At 39.7% G+C, this 16,566-nt stretch overlaps 1 non-coding gene across 1 annotated transcript; it reads left to right on the top strand.

Moving 5' to 3' along the window:
- The first annotated feature begins 12,718 nt into the window (after nt 1-12,718).
- TRNAA-AGC (transfer RNA alanine (anticodon AGC)) lies at nt 12,719-12,791 on the top strand. The gene has a single exon. It is a non-coding gene; the product is annotated as a tRNA-Ala (tRNA).
- The last annotated feature ends 3,775 nt before the right edge of the window (nt 12,792-16,566 follow it).

Here is a 16,566-nt window from a genome sequence, read left to right as displayed (position 1 = left end):
AATTTTTTAAATAAAAAGCAAAGATGGAGGACTCACAATACCTGATGTTAAGACTTTTAAAGGTAGAGTAATCAAGACAGTGTGGTATTGGTGAAAGGACTGACATATAAATCAATGGAACAGAACAGCTCAGATGGAAGCCCATATATACTTAGTCAGTTGATTTGTTTTTCCAAGGATACAAAGGTAAACTGTTGGAGAAAGACTAGTGTTTTTAACAAATTGTTTTGGAACAATTGGCCAAAATACGCAAAAATTTAAAAAGATTAAGATGAATTTGGTAACAGACAAGATATAAAACCTAAAAATATAAAATATCTAGAAATAGTAGAGGAAAATCTTCATCATGTTGGATTATGACAAGATTTCTTTCATAAGACACTAAAAGAAAAAAATTGATAAATTAGACTTCACCAAAATTAAAAATGTCTGCTCTTTAAGAAAATGAAAATTCAAGGCAACTGCCTGGAGAAAATATTTATAAACTAAATCGCTGATAAAATACTTGGATCCAGAATATATAAAAGCTCTCCTAACTACAACAATAAGAAACAGACAACAGGATCTGAGAGGTACAAGAGCCTTGAGCAGGCATTGTAAAAAGAAGAAATATGGATCGCAAATAAGCAAATGAAAAGATATGTAGCTTCATAAGTCATTAGCAGAATGCAAATTAAAACCACAATGATATACCCCCACAGACATGTTAGCATGAAAAACAAACAAAACAAGACAAATACACCAAAAATACACTTGACAATTCTAAGTATTGGTGAGGATGCAGAAAAATAGAAACTCTCATACAATGCTAGTATGAATGAAAATGGTGTAACCACTCCTAAAAAAGATTTGGCAGTTTCTTATCAGGTAAACATAATTTATCGTATGACATAGCAATTCCATCCCACATATTATCCAACAGAAATGAAAATATACTATCCAATAAATATATATATGTGTATATCTACTAAAGAGAGACCTGTATGATGATATATATGCCACATGTAGCCATGGTTGCCAATACCTGGATATAATATAAATACTTATCAACTGGTGAATGGATAAGTAAATTGTGGCATATCTATACAATGAGAATCCACTCAGCAATAAAAAGAAATGAACTATTGGTATCTGCAACAACTTGAATTATTTGAAAAGGATTATGCAAAGTAAAAGAGGCTACAAAGTACATGACTCTAACTGTATGATAGTATGAAAACTTTAAAACTAGAGGCATAGAAATCAGATTACTGGTTGCCAGGAGCTGGAAGTGGATGGAGGAGACTGAGCTCAAAGGAGCAGAAGAGAAATTTGGGACAAAATGGAAATACTCTGGTACTTGACTTCTTAGTTGTTACATAACTGTTACCATTTGTTGAAATTCATAAAAATGGACATTTAGAAAGGGTAAAATTTTCTCTATGTAAGTTATACCTTATAAGGTTGACTACAAAAATCAGATGGGGCAGATACTTTGACCACAGTTTAATGGCTCCATGTCTAACTCCTTAAACTGTCATGTCTACACTACATATTTAGGAAACAAGGATACACTTCAATCGATGTAACTGCGTGCAACATAGATAGCATCATGGCTAAGAGCACAATTAACTGTCATAGGTTTTCGTTAAAAATAAATATATCACTCTGTTTCACATCACAGTGTGATTTCACATGTTTGTGTTTCTGGTTGGAAGGCTAACTTATCCTATTCTCTTTTTGAACAAATAAACTTTTACTCATTGTTTCAAATTTAGCCAGGTAGCACATACTTGGCTAAGCTTTTCTGACATGTGAGTCAGGCTCAGATGCCTCTCTTCTCTCTGCTCCAGGAAGATCCTGGGTCTGCAAACATTTTTACCTTATTATATTTTCCTTCAAGAAGCCCTGGGGGCCCAGTGGTTAAGCACTCAGCTACTAACCTAAAGGTTGGTGATTCAAACCCAGTAGCCACTTCACTGGAGAAAGATGAGGCAGTTTGTTTCTGTAAACATTTCTGCCTTGGAAACACTATGGGGCAGTTTTATGTGTTGGAATCCACTCAAAGGCAACAAGTATACTTTACTTCAAGAGTAAATTTGCTTATCCAACTGCATTATAACACTGCTTAAATAATAAAAAAAATAATAATAGGACATATTATTTGAAGATTTAGCTGAGGTAATGGTTTTTTAAACATATACACAACAGATACTATTTCCAATGGAAATGCAAATCATGTCTTTGATCAGGAATTTGTACCTAGCATATATAAAGAATACTTTCAAATCAATAATCAAAGTATTAAAAAGCTATTTTAAAATGAGCTAAATAGTCTTCAAGGATGATACGCAAATGACCAATAAACACATGAAAAGATGCTCAACATCATTAGTCATCACGGAAACACAAATCAAAACCATACTGAGCTAACATTTCACATCCACTTAAAAAACAAAGCAAAACAAAAACCAAGCCAGTTGCTGTGGAGCCAATTTCAACTCATGGAAATTCAATGTGTCTGAATGTGGAACTGTGCTCCACAGTGTTTTCAGTGGTTGATTTTTTGGAAGTAGATTGCCAGGCCTTTCTTTCAAGGAAACTCTAGATGAACTTGAACTGCCAACCTTTCTATTAACAGCAGTGCATGTTAACAGCTTGTACCACACAGGGAGTCTTTATACCCACCGGGATGGCTAGAATGTAAATGTCAGATAATAACAAATGTTGGTGAGGATGTGAACTTGGAACAATCATACACTGCTGGTGGGAATGTAAATGTTGTAGCTTCTTTGGAAAACAACCTGGCAGTTCCTCAAAACATTAAACATAGATCAGCTATATGACCCAGCAATTCCACTCCTAGGTACATACCTAAGAGAGATAAAAATGTAGGTTCACACAATAACTTGAACACAAATGTTCATAATAGCCAAAATGCGTAAACAGCCCATGTGTCCATCAGCTGAGGAATGGATAAACAAAATGTGATGTATCCAGAAATGCAACTTTCAGCAAACATGGATGAACCTTGAAAACATTATGAGAAGTGTAAGTTAGCAGTTACAAAAAATGATGTATTTATGATTCCATTTATAGGAAATGTCCAGCATATGCAAATTTATAAAGACAGAGGTAGATTAGTGTTGCCCTACAGCAGGTGTGGAAACCCTGGTGGTGTAGTGGGTAAGACCTACGGCTGCTAACCAAAAGGTCAGCAGTTTCAGGGAACAGGTGCTCCTTGGAAAACCTACTGGGCAGTTCTACTCTGTCCTGTAAGGTCACTACCAGAGTTGGAATCAGCTCTAGGGCAATGGTTTTGTTCTTTTTACAGCTGGGGCAGAGTGGAGGATAGGGAGGACAGCTAATATGTACAGGGTTTCTCTTTGGGGTGATGAAAATCTTCTAAAATTAGATTGTGGTGATGTTTTCTCAATTATATGAATGCAACGCTACATAACAAAGGGGCCAGGTGAGCAACCACACCTTTGTCACTAACCCTATAGCAAAGGTCACTAGTATGAATCCAATTCCCAGCTGGAGGTGGATCCTGGCCTGACTTTTTCACATTCCACTCTTTGTCACCAGCCAATTTTGTGGCAATTACTCTCTGCCCCTAACCACCCAGAGTTATATCAGACCTCATCCCTGGCTCTCCTGAGCTGTGTCAAAACATCGCGGGCCACCTGAGGCCAGGTCATCAGGGAGGGGCCTTAGGCTTAAGAGTCTGCACAGCTGTCTACATTTCAGGCCATCTGATGTCTCTCTCTATTTGCCTCTCTCTCTCTCTAATCCTTTGGTACTAGATCACAGTCTAGGAGGACACTAATCTTCTTCATCATCTGCCTATGCAGCCTTTTCCTATCACCCAGCCACCAAGAGCTACACAAATCCACTGCGTACTGCCAGCTCCTGCTGCTCATGGGCCCTGTGGATCTGTTCATTCTCCATATCCAAACCCATTGCTGTCAACCCTAAGTGACAGTGAGCTGCCCTACAGGGTTTCCTAGGCTGTAATCTCTAAGGAAGCATACTGCCACATTTTTCTCCCATGGAACAGCTGGTGGGTTTGAGCCACCAACATTTTGGTTAGCAGCCAAGCTACTAACCACTGGGAAACCAGGGCTCCTTTAATTCTGTATAATGGAGACTGTGACCTGAACTTACAGTTACCCATTTATAATGATCAGAAAGGATACAAGTATAGAGACACATCAGGTAAGACCTGGGAGAGTTCCCTGCAAGGAACCCCAGGGATGTGCTTCTCCTTTCTCCCATACATGCATGATCTGGGAGACCTCAAAAAGAACCCTCCAAAGTCCTGGGTTCCCTAATCATTGGCACCTCGACAAATATGCATGACTTCAGCCTTAATGCATAATTATGATAGATTCAATCAATAAACATGCATGACTGCATCAGGCCCCAACCTTCCTGAAAATGCGTGGCTTCTGTCATCCCTCCTTGCTTGGCTATTTTAGAAAGCAAAAGCATCTTAACGTCCTGGGGTTATTTTCAAAACACCAGAGTCAAAGGGCCAAACCAAGTTTTTTCATTCCACAATGAATATAGTAAAATCTTTGAATTGTGCACTTTATATGGATGAATTCTACAGTGTATGATATACTTCATTAAAGCCATTAAAAATAAAAAGTCAGTGGAGGAGTTGAAATGGAGTTCATGAAATAGTTCAGGCACACACACACAGCAGTAAAGGAAGAACAGAGGAACAGATAGGATAAATAGAAAAGAAAAATTAAAACAGGAGATTTAAATCTCAGTGTATCAAAAATCATATTAAGTTTAAATGAACCAAATACTCATTTAATTACAGAGATCTTCAAAATAGATTAAAAATCAGATCCTGACTTCTTGCTGATAATAAGAAACACACTTGAGACATAAAGACACAAGTTGAACAAAAGGGGATGGGAAAGAATATTCCATACAAATACAAAGCTTGAGAAAGCTGGTTTGGCTGTATTCATAATTGAAAAGTAATTTCTAGAGAACTTATAAAAATGTCCACCACACAAAGTGTGAGCTTTCAACACATACTAGGCCCAGAGACCATGAAGCACTACTTCAAGAGTTTCAGGCAACTGAGTAAATTCTAGGCTCCTTACCTTTCCATCCCACCCTCACAAACCAGGAATGGCAGAAACTACAGCTAGAGAGTGGAGGGAGAGTTATGAAAAGAACACATCCTTTATCTGTTCACTGATTTTCATTAGCAAGAAAAGGGAAATACCGAATTTCTCAGTGAAGATGGCTTACAACTTAACGTGATGGTAGAATTTTTGTATGGACTAAGAATAAACAGAAAAGTTATTGAACTTCCTGAATTGAATCTTGGCCCATTGCAAAATTGAAAAGAAATAGAATTCCTTTTATAGCTACTCATGGATCCTGAGTATTCAAAATTCTGGTTTTATTTTGTTATGATTTTGTTTTAAATTATAAACCAGGCAACCCAGTACAGTGTCAGTCACAAGGCAGATGAAGATCCACAGGACAGGGGGCTTTCGAATTTGACAAACTGATTTGCGTTCCTAGTCTGAGCTGACTCTCTGTGAGTTTTGGCAATTTATCTACGTTCCATTTGCTGGCGATATAGTCGTTAACATCTCTGACTGCTAACCAAAAGATCTGCAGTTCTAATTCACCAGGCGCTTCTTGGAAACGGTGCAGTTCTGTTCTGTCCAACAATTGGAAGTAACTAAGATTGCCTTCAATGGGTGAGTGGATAAAATGTGGTGAATGTATACAATGGAACATTTTTCAGTGATTCAAGGAAGTGAGCTATCAAGCTATGAAAAGTTATGAAGGAGACTGACACGCATATTACAAAGTGTATTAAGCCAGTCTTTAAAAAAAAAAAACAAAAAACTGCTTATTGTATGCTTCAAACTATAAGACATTCTAGAAAAGGTAAAACTCCAGAGACATAAAACAAAAACAAAGAGTCTGTGGTTGACAGAGGACCGGGGGAAGGAGGGAGCGATGAAAAGGTAGAGCCCAGGGGATTTTTAGGGCAATAAAACTATTCTGTGTAATACTGTAATAGTGGACACATGACATGCGTTTGTCAAAACCTATAGAACCGCACAACACAGAGAGAACCCTAATTTAAACTATGGACTTTAGTTGATAATAATGTCTCAATATTGGTTCATCAGTTGTAACAAATATACCCCACTAATACAAAATGTAAATAATAGGAGAAACTGTGGGTGGACACGAAGTATATGGAAAGCCTTTGTAAGTTTCCAGTTATTTTTCTGTAAATTTAAAACTCTTCTGATAATAAGACCCATTAAACTTTAAAAAATAAACAAATGTGTGCCTTCCTTTAACCTAGCACACTGTCTCAGCATCTACATTTCTCCACATCAGCTCATTCATGCATTCATTCATTTAACAAATCCTTATAAACGTGTAGATTTAGTCTTCCATTCATCAGACATGAATTCAGAGTCTGTTCTGTGTCCACCATTCCCATGCTCTTAACTCCTTCTCCCTCAAATCTCTTCACCCAATGTCTTGACAAATACTGTAGAAACTTTCTGCAGAACCTCTCTAGAATCTTGTATTTCCTTCTCTTTCATGTATGTTCTCATTGCATATACAATGTGTAGAGGATGCATTCTGGAACAGGCAGTGCAGTGGGCGCCGGAGATGCAGAAAGACTCACGCTGCTAACCTCACGAGCTGACGGGACAACAGAAGATAAGCCTCGATCCTTAAATACTTTTAGAAATTTTTTTCTTTTCTCCCAATTTCAGTTTCCCTATTTTTAACCTCTCTAAAATTTAGAGCTCAAAACCCTTTTCCTAAAATGTTACTTTGAGTTCTTCAAAGATTCTTAAACCCCCACAATATACTCCCAACATAATTCCAAGTGTCCAGGCTTTTCAATCACTGCTTCCCTCCACGAGTATTTTACACACGCACACACAAACAAATAAACAGGTATTCTTTTTTTTCACTTAGAGGATTTAAGTTTACTTTTAAGGACTCTTTAAAATTGCCATTTGTTGCCTAACTTTTACAGATATTTGCACTAGTAGAAATAATTAGACTTCATTTTTGTACAATTTAGAGTTTCACATCAATACGTTTGAAACAGTTAACTAAGCTGACACCTTTGATTACTCAAAGTGGTTGGTCTCAATTTTATTTCCCTTTGACATAAGACTTGGCACAAGCCTATTACAAGCAATGCTCATTTACTCCTGCACTTTTTAGTAATAAATCTGGTTTACATCTATGGAAAATATAGTGTAGAATTGAAGACATGTCCAATTATCTGGGCAATTTGTTTTATGAACTTATACCAAATTAAAAAGAAAGCATCGCCAGTATTTGTTCTTCCTCTGTGGGCTGCACATCAGTAGGGAAAAAAAAAAAAAAAAAGCCTGCTTGAAAAGGGGCATTGAAAGTTCTGGCTTTTCAGTCTGTTTCCTGAATGTGCTCTGATTAAAAGAGGATCTGAAAGTCTGATAGTCTCTACTTCCTTTCTCAGTGTCACAGATGCATTCAGAATGTTGACTCCAGTGAAAGGAGAGCTGGATTGCATTACCTTAAGCATTTCTTCATATTGGTTAGAGGAAATGATTTGGGTAAGGACTTAAGTCATAAATATGCAAGACTGGTTTTCTCAGGAAAAGCTTATTGAAAGGGATTTTGTGAGATGACGTAAACTTTAGCCTAGAGGGCGGAGCCAAGATGGCAGAATAGACAGAGGCTTCCGTCCAGATCTCTTACAACAAAGACCCCAAAAAACAAGTGAAAGGAGTATATTTGTGACAAGCTGGGAGCCCTGAGCATCAGAGGCAAGCTTAGAAAATGAACTGAGGGGAAGGGCGAAGAAGAGGCTGTTTGGAAGCGGAGAGGAGTTACTGGACCTGAATCGCAGGGAGCCCTCAGGCACCATTCCTGGAGCAACGGCCGTGGCAGGCTGGTCCTAGCGTTCAGCCACCATTTCCTCAGGAAGAAGCAGCCAGCCACATAGCCAACTCACACCTCCGGAACCTGAGGAGAAGAGTGCTCTCCGCAAAACCTAAGTACTTGCGTATATTTTCCTGTGGCCCCTCCCCACCCCCAAGCCGGCTTCAGTGGCTGAATCCCTGGGCCTGAGATAGGTCCTGGTGAGCACCTAGAGCCATCCTCCCGGCCTTGGGGAAGGAAAAAATTTGCAACTGGGGGGAAAGACAATTTGCCAGCTCCATTAACCGGGGGAGCTCAGGACAGAAACGGTTCCTCTTCAGGCATAAACTGTCTGTAGACCTTAAGCACCTTCCCTTCTACATGGACCCGTGTGGGTCTATTTCAGGAGAATAGGCCCTTGTTGGCAAACTCCAACTATTTCAGCTGTGCGGTGGAGAGGTGGGTGGGTGACGTCTGACACTGCTTTGCCTATTAAAAAAGGTCTTCACCTACCCACATCAGGGACCTAAGGACTGGTAGCTCCACTCAGGTCACCCAGCCACCCACAACAGAGGTCCGAAGGTAACTGGTACCTCCCAGTCCCTACAACCAAAAATTTTGGGTGCCCATGGTCCCTCTGCAAAACCCACCCACCAGCATGCTTAAGGAAACAGGGACGCATCTTCCTCAGAGACACTCAGGGGTTGGTTCTCAGCACCCTGCTTTGTTCAGAATGTGACCCCCTGCTGCAATCAGATACTGGTATATACATCAATCACCCCTGGCCCTCTAAGACTGTAGGACAGAGCCTGTACCACACACTTGATGATCAGCTACCTAGAATCCTCAGCTGAATTCATACAAGAAAACTGAATGGACTCCTAGAATGATATACCTGATAACAGCTCTAGTTGACTGGGGACGGGACACCAGGGGTCCAAAGGTGAAAATAATCAAGCTAGCTCACTCAAGCAACCCATAGGGGTATATCAAAACAAAACAAAGCAAGCAGCTTCAACACAGTAAGCAAGCATAAAATAATACAATAACGTATAGATGGCTCAGAGACACCAGTCAGCATCAAGTCACATAAAGAAACAGACCATAATCACTTCAACAGCCTCTCAAAACAAAGAATCCAGGAATCTTCTAGATGCAAGTGCATTCCTGGAATAACCAGAAGGAGAATACAAATGCTTAATATACAGAACCCTTCAAGACATCAGGAAGGAAATTAGGCAATAGCGCAGAACAAGCCAAGGAACACACAGATAAATCAATTGAAGAAATTAGAAAGATTATTCAGGAACATAATGAAAAGATTAATAAGCTGGAAAAATCCATAGGCTGACAGCAATCAGAAATTCAGAAGATTAACAATAAAATTACAGAATTAGACAACTCAGTAAAAAGTCAAAGGAGCAGAATTGAGCAAGTAGAAGCTAGAATTTCTGTACTCGAAGATAAATCACATGGCACTAATATATTTGAAGAAAAATCAGATAAAAGAATTTGAAAAAGTGAAGAAACCTTAAGAATCATGTGGGACTCTATCAAGAGAAATAACCTAGGAATGATTAGAGTACCAGAACAGGGAGGGATAATAGAAAACACAGAGAAAATTGTTGAAGATTTGTTGGCAGAAAACTTCCCTGATATTGTGAAAGATGAGAAGATATCTATCCAAGATGCTCATCGAACTCTACATGAGGTAGATCTTAAAAGAAAGTCACCAAGACATATTATAATCAAGCTTGCCAAAACCAAAGATAAAGAGACAATTATAAGAGCAGCAAGGGATAAATGAAAAGTCACCTACAAAGGAGAGCCAATAAGAATAAGCTTAGACTACTCCGCAGAAACCATGCAGGCAAGAAGGCAATGGATGACATATTTAAAAAATTGAAGGAAAAAAATTGCCCGCCAAGAATCGTATATCCAGCAAAACTGTCTCTTAAATAAGAAGGTGAAATTAAGACATTTCCAGATAAACACAAGTTGAGGGAATTCGTAAAAACCAAACCAAAACGACAAGAAATACTAAAGGGAGTACTTTGGTTAGAAAATCAATAATATCAGGTATCAACACAAGACTAGAACTCTGGGCAGAGCAACCGGAAGTCAACCCAGACAGGGAAATCCAAAACAACAAAGCAAGATTATTTTAAGAAAAAAAAAAAAGCCCAATACAGGGTAACAGCGACTGTATTATACAAAAGAAGACAACATTAAAATAATAAAGAGGGACTAAGAAATGTAATCATACACCTTTTATATGGAGAGGAAGATAATGGTGATACAAAGAAATAAAAGTTAGGTTTAAATTTAGAAATATAGGGGTAAATAATAAGGTAACCACAAACGAGACAAACTCTCCTACTCATCAAAATAAAATACAAGAAAAAAATAGAGACTCAGCACAAACATAATCAGCAACAACAAATATGAGGAAAGGACAATTTATAAAGACAATCTACTTTATAAACACACAAAAAAAGACATCCAAATGGTAGCACTAAATTCATACCTATCCATAATTACCCTGAATGTAAATGGACTAAATGCACCAGTAAAGAGACAGAGAGTGGCAGAATGGATTAAAAAACAAGATCCGTCTATATGCTGCCTACAAGAGACACACCTTAGACTTAGAGACACAAACAAGCTAAAACTCAAAGGATGGAAAAAATATATCAAGCAAAGAACAATCAAAAAAGAGCAGCAGTGGCAATATTAATTTCTGACAAAATAGACTTTAAAGTTAAATCCATCAGAAAGGATAAGGAAGGACACTATATAACGATTAAAGGGACAATACACCAAGAAGATATAACCATATCAAATATTTACGAACCCAGTGACAGGGCTGCAAGATACATAAAACAAACTCTATCAGCATTGAAAAGTGAGATAGACAGCTCCTCAATAACAGTAGGGGACTTCAACACACCACTTTCGGTGAAGGACGGGACATCCAGAAAGAAGCTCAATAAAGACATGGAAGATCTAAATGCCACAATCAACCAACTTGACTTCGTAGACATCTACAGAACACTCCGCCCAACAGCAACCAAGTATACTTTCTTTTCTAGTGCACATGGAACATTCTCTAGAATAGACCACATATTAAGTCATAAAGCAACACTTAGCAGAATCCAAAACATTGAAATATTACAAAGCATCTTCTCTGATCATACGGCCATAAAAATGGGAATCAATAACAGGAAAAGCAGGGAAAAGAAATCAAACACTTGGATACTGAACAATACCCTGCTCAAGAAAGACTGGATTATACAAGACATTAAGGATGGAATAAAGAAATTCAGAGAATCCAATGAGAATGAAAACACTTCCTATCAGAACCTTTGGGACACAGCAAAAGCGGTGCTCAGAGGCCAATTTATATCAATAAGTGCACACATCCAAAAAGAAGAAAGGACCAAAATCAAAGAATTTTCCCTACAATTTGAACAAATAGAAAAAGAGCAACAAAAGAAACCCACAGGCACCAGAAGAAAACAAATAATAAAAATTAGAGCTGAAGTAAATGAAATAGAAAACAGAAAAACAATTAAAAGAATTAACAAGACCAAAAGCTGGTTTTTTGAAAAAATCAACAAGTTGATAAACCACTGGCCAAAATGACAAAAGAAAAACAGGAGAGGAAGCAAATAACCGGAATAAGAAATGAGATGGGAGATATTACAACAGACCCAACTGAAATTAAGAGAATCATATCAGATTACTACGAAAAATAGTACTGAAACAAATTTGAAAACCTAGAAGAAATGGATGAACTCCTAGAAACACACTACCTACCTAAACTAACACAAACACAGGTAGAACAACTGAATAGTCCCATAACAAAAGAAGAGATTGAAAAGGTAATCAAAAAATTCCCAACTGAAAAAAAAGCCCTGGCCCGGACAGCTTCACAGCAGAGTTCTACCAAACTTTCAGAGAAGAGTTAACATCACTACTACTAAAGGTAATTCAGAGCATAGAAAAACAAGGAATATTACCAAACTCACTCTATGAACCCACCGGATCCCTGATACCAAAACCAGGTAAAGACACTACAATGGGGAAATTCTACTCTGCCCTGTAGTAGGGTCGCTGTGAGTCGGAATCGACTGGACCGCAGTAGGTTCTGTTTTTTGGTTTCCCTTCCAGAATCAGGGAGAGGCTGTCGTCCCTTTGCCTACTCATGGGTGGTCACAGCTGCGGGGAGCAAATGACAATCACGCCTTTCAAAGAGTCAGACGGTCATCCTAAGAGGGCTGTGCCATATAGCTAGACCGTTCTGGGTTGATCCTCTCTAGTTGGGACATCCTCTTTTCTCGGAAATCAAAAGCATGAAATGTTGGCGGCGCCTGAGCTTTGCCACCGCGTCCTTTTCTTCTCCCTAGCGGGACAGCTGACTGAGCAGACAAGACGCTCTTGCCCCAGGCCGTTTCGGGCTGAGTCTGGTTTCACTTTAATCTACTAAAAACCAAACCCTTTCGCTTACAGTGGATTCCTACTCTTGGAGACCCTATAGGACACAGTAGAACCGCCCCCACAGCATTTCCAAGGCTGTAAATGTTTGCAGAAGCAGGCTGCCACATCATTCCCCTGCGGAGCCGCTGGTGTGTTGAAGGCTTCCGGTTATCAGCGGACCTTTAGCACTGTACCACCAAGGACCCGTATGGTTCCGCTATAATGACCTGGAAAAGTCTGGTACTCTGAACTGCTGGAGATAGTGCGTACTGGAGTGTGGACCGGCAGGTCGATTCCTCAATTAATGTCAGATAAAGAAATTGAGCCATGCGGGGGATTAGCTCAGGTGGTAGAACGCTCGCTTAGCATGCGAGAGGTGGTGGGATCGACACCCACATTCTCCAAATTTTGCATTTCAGATTTTGACCTTTGAAAAACGAGAAAATACTGAACTCTTTGAAATTAGATGTCTAAGCGCATGCCTCTTCAGTTTTATTACTTATGGGCACTTACAATATATAGATCTAGAGTTTTATAATTTGTTTTTTCCGAGGAGCTGTGATTTCACGAGGGCGTTGCATGTCCAGTTGCTATTTTTCTCCCTTTTCTTCCTGCCTCTTGGTCCTAAATGCAGTCACAGACCTGAGGAGTGCAGGGCAGAGGCCAGGAAATAAAGCCCCAGCTTCTTGGCTAGAGGACTGAAAAGGGGAACCCCAAGCAACAAGAAAGTACCTCTGAGACTGTAGAGGATAGGAGTTCAAGAACTCTAACCCGTAGAGTTGTCTGAACCTATAAAGTTGTCTGAACTCCAGGATGCACCTCAGAGCTACGAATGTGTGTCTCCCATCCTAAGCAACACTCCATGAACTTTGAGACTGAACTAAGAGATAGACCACTGCCCACGTCCATACTGGATACTCTCCAACTTCCCTTTAACTGGTAAGTGTAGATTATGATGCATAGTTGTGTTCCCAAAATTCGACTGGACTGAATTCAATCGTTATAAATCTCTTAGCAGAATCAATGATGCGTAATCTTGAAAAACAAACATGGAAGACAGTATTATAAGTTCAGTTTGGGGTGTTAAAAAGGACATGTGGCTAGTCACATAAATGCAAGTGGAGGTATAGAGTAAAGCAGGAAGCTTGGACTGGAGATAAAGTTGGGAACTATTTATTCTTTCAGCCAGCCAGCCAGCCAACAGAGCTCATCTTATGTTTCATGTCAACAAAGGAGCCTGTGGAAGGTGAAAGGGGGATTGAGATCTCTGAGGGTGTAAAATCCAGATCATTGGAACATCAGAGTAAATAGGCAGACACAATTGTCCCAGGTCCCACAGACCATAGGGTCCTATCACCTGGCGTGGACTTCACACCCCCAGTTGTGGAATTCTTCTGGGTGTCATTGGCTTAGATGGAGTGACTTTATACAGCAATGATCATGATTGTAGAAAACTGGAAATTGGCCAGTCTCTTGGAGACTAAGATTGTATATCTCAGTTCCTCAGTGAGCGTTCCTCAAAGAGGTGCACTCTTGGTGAAGCCAGCAGCATCTCAATCTCATAATATGAAGGTCCTGAGTTCAAGACTCTGGAAGGGCATGTATTCCTCTTTTCACAGTCCACAGAAAAATGCACCACAGGAAAAACAAAAAAATCAAACAAACAACAACAAAAAAAAACATGTCCATCGAGGTGACTCCCACTCAGGGACAGAGTAGAACTGGCACATAGGGTTTCTAAGGAGCCGCTGGTGGATTCAAAATGTCGATCTTTCCTTTAGCAGCCGAACTCTTAACCACTGCGCCACCGGGACTCTCAACACCTTAAAAGCACCAAATAAATCCTGTCAAATAACCGTTTGAAGACTGGCCCCATTATTCGCTGAGAATCACTGAATTTTGTAGTCTTTTGAGGCTGTCAGGGGTTTGAATAAAATGGAAGAATAAAGTGGTTTTGATTTCCCCAATAAACTGCAAGCCGTGTTTTATCCTTTATCTTCCTCACCATCTCGTGAAGAAAACAGAACTTTCTCTCCCAACTTCGGCTTTGATGGTGCCCAACCTGCACATGTCGGTGCAAGAAGTTTTCAAGTCATACATTCATTTATTCAGCCGACAAATATTTCTTGAGTACATATCTTGTGTCAGGGACTGTTCTGGGAGCAAGAATTTCAAGAGTGAGTAACCCACAAAAATCCCATCCATGTAGAAATCCATTGCCATCAAGTCGATTCCCACTGATAGCGAACCTATAAGACAGAGAAGAACTGCTCCATAGGGTTTTCAAGGAGTGGCAGGTAGATTCAAACAGCTGTTAGCACCCTGAGCTCTTAACCACTGCATCAAAGGGGCTACCCACCCTTGGTAGAGCTACATCCTAATTCACAGGGCAGGTGGCAGGTGGGGGGGGAAATAGACAAGAACCAAGAAGAAAAATGCCTTCAAATGTGGTGAAGACATAAAAAAGTAAATAATAAGAAAATAAAGAGATTAGAAGTTCAAGGTGGTATACTCAGCTTGCAGAGGAAGCGACAGGAAATTTGTCACCTTGAAGATGCCATTTAGTCTTTTTTCCTCCAGCCAGGTCCTTTAACACTATCATTAGAATGATTTTTACCTATCAAGGCAACTGGAGGTTATGAGAGCTTCTTTCTCTAAAGGTTTGTTGGCTTAGCTGATGAATGGTGGTATAGGAGGCCTGAGGTGGAACTCCTTCACATGTTTCTTCATTTGGAGAATGAGGACTAGAAAACTCCCTGGGTGGATTAATACCTAGAGCATGACCACTGCAATAGGAGCTACTTGTGTATTAGGTGCCATTTCCCTGTACAACACTGGTCTCTGGCACAGAGCTTGTAGCATAGGTGCTCATTAGGGACTAGACAAATGGATTTACAGATGAAGATTAGAATCCACCTGGGTTCCTGTTACAGACTAAATTAAGCTCACCACCTCCCAATACTTGTTGGAGTCCTGACCCCTATAGTTATGGATGTAATCCCATTTGGGAATAGGGTTTTCTTGGTTATGTTAATGACGCCACATCAATGTAGGGTGTATCCTAAACCTAATTACTTCTGAGTGATGTAAAGAGTAACATAGACACATAGACAAGTCAGCACAAATGGGGGAAGACAGAAGCACATGTGAGGATCACCAAAGAACCAAGGAATGAGGAACGCAGAAGATATAGAACCCGAGACAAGGATCTTCCCCTAGAAGCAACAGAGAAAGAGCCTTCCCCTAGAGCTGATGCCCTGAATTCAGTCTTCTGGCCTCCTAAACTGAAAGACAATTATTTTACGTACTTTAAAGCTACCCACTTGTGGTATTTTGGTTACAGTAGCACTAGGTAACTAAGAGAGTTCTCTTCCCGGAAAGAACTGGCTTTCCTCTAAGGTTGCCAATATTCCCAGGTGAGGAAAGAATCCTAAATTGTCTTCAAAAATTGAGCATTTTCTGGAAAAATCAGGAAGCCCAACTATAAAAACCAAAGCCAAACTCAACAGAGTAGAATGGTCCAGGAGGTTTCCCAGGTGGCAGCTGGAGGATTCAAACTGCTGACATCTTGGGTAGCAGCTGAACAACTAATCACTGGGGCCACCAGTGCTCCAAGAAGCACTACTGAAAACAAACAAACAAAACCAAAACCATTACCATACCATACCAGGCAATTCATAGCGACCCTACTAAAAAACAAACAAACCTTTGTCCTCCATTCTATTCAGACTCATACCAACCCTACAGAAGGGTATAATTTGACCCCATAGAAAGAAAGGCCTTGGGAAAAAAAGATAATATCTAGGAAGATCAAGATTAAACTAGGAAAAGTTACCAGAATAAGATTTCTATGGTGGAGGGAAACAAGTGGTCAATATGGCAATTTTAGATCCAAAATTTGAAAGGCAGATTTGCCAGAATTCTTGTCTATTGATCCCAGAAAGAAAACGAACAAAAGAAACTTGTCCTACAATCCAGGAGAAAGAAAGACCTTTCCTTTGATTTTTGCCTAAAAATGGCTAACAGATAATTAGGATCAAAAGGGATTCTGACCTTGGAGTATCAGTGTTCTCTCTGTCAACCTTTCCTTCAAAACTAACTCTGAGGAAAAGCCATGATTTCCATAGCTTTAAGATGTCTTAAAGTTCTCCTGCCCCTCCCTCAACTTATCCTAGTCCC

This window comes from Loxodonta africana, chromosome 1 (genome assembly GCF_030014295.1).
Source record: "Loxodonta africana isolate mLoxAfr1 chromosome 1, mLoxAfr1.hap2, whole genome shotgun sequence".
NCBI classification, from domain to species: Eukaryota; Metazoa; Chordata; class Mammalia; order Proboscidea; family Elephantidae; genus Loxodonta; species Loxodonta africana.
This window is presented reverse-complemented; position numbering and strand designations above follow the sequence as displayed.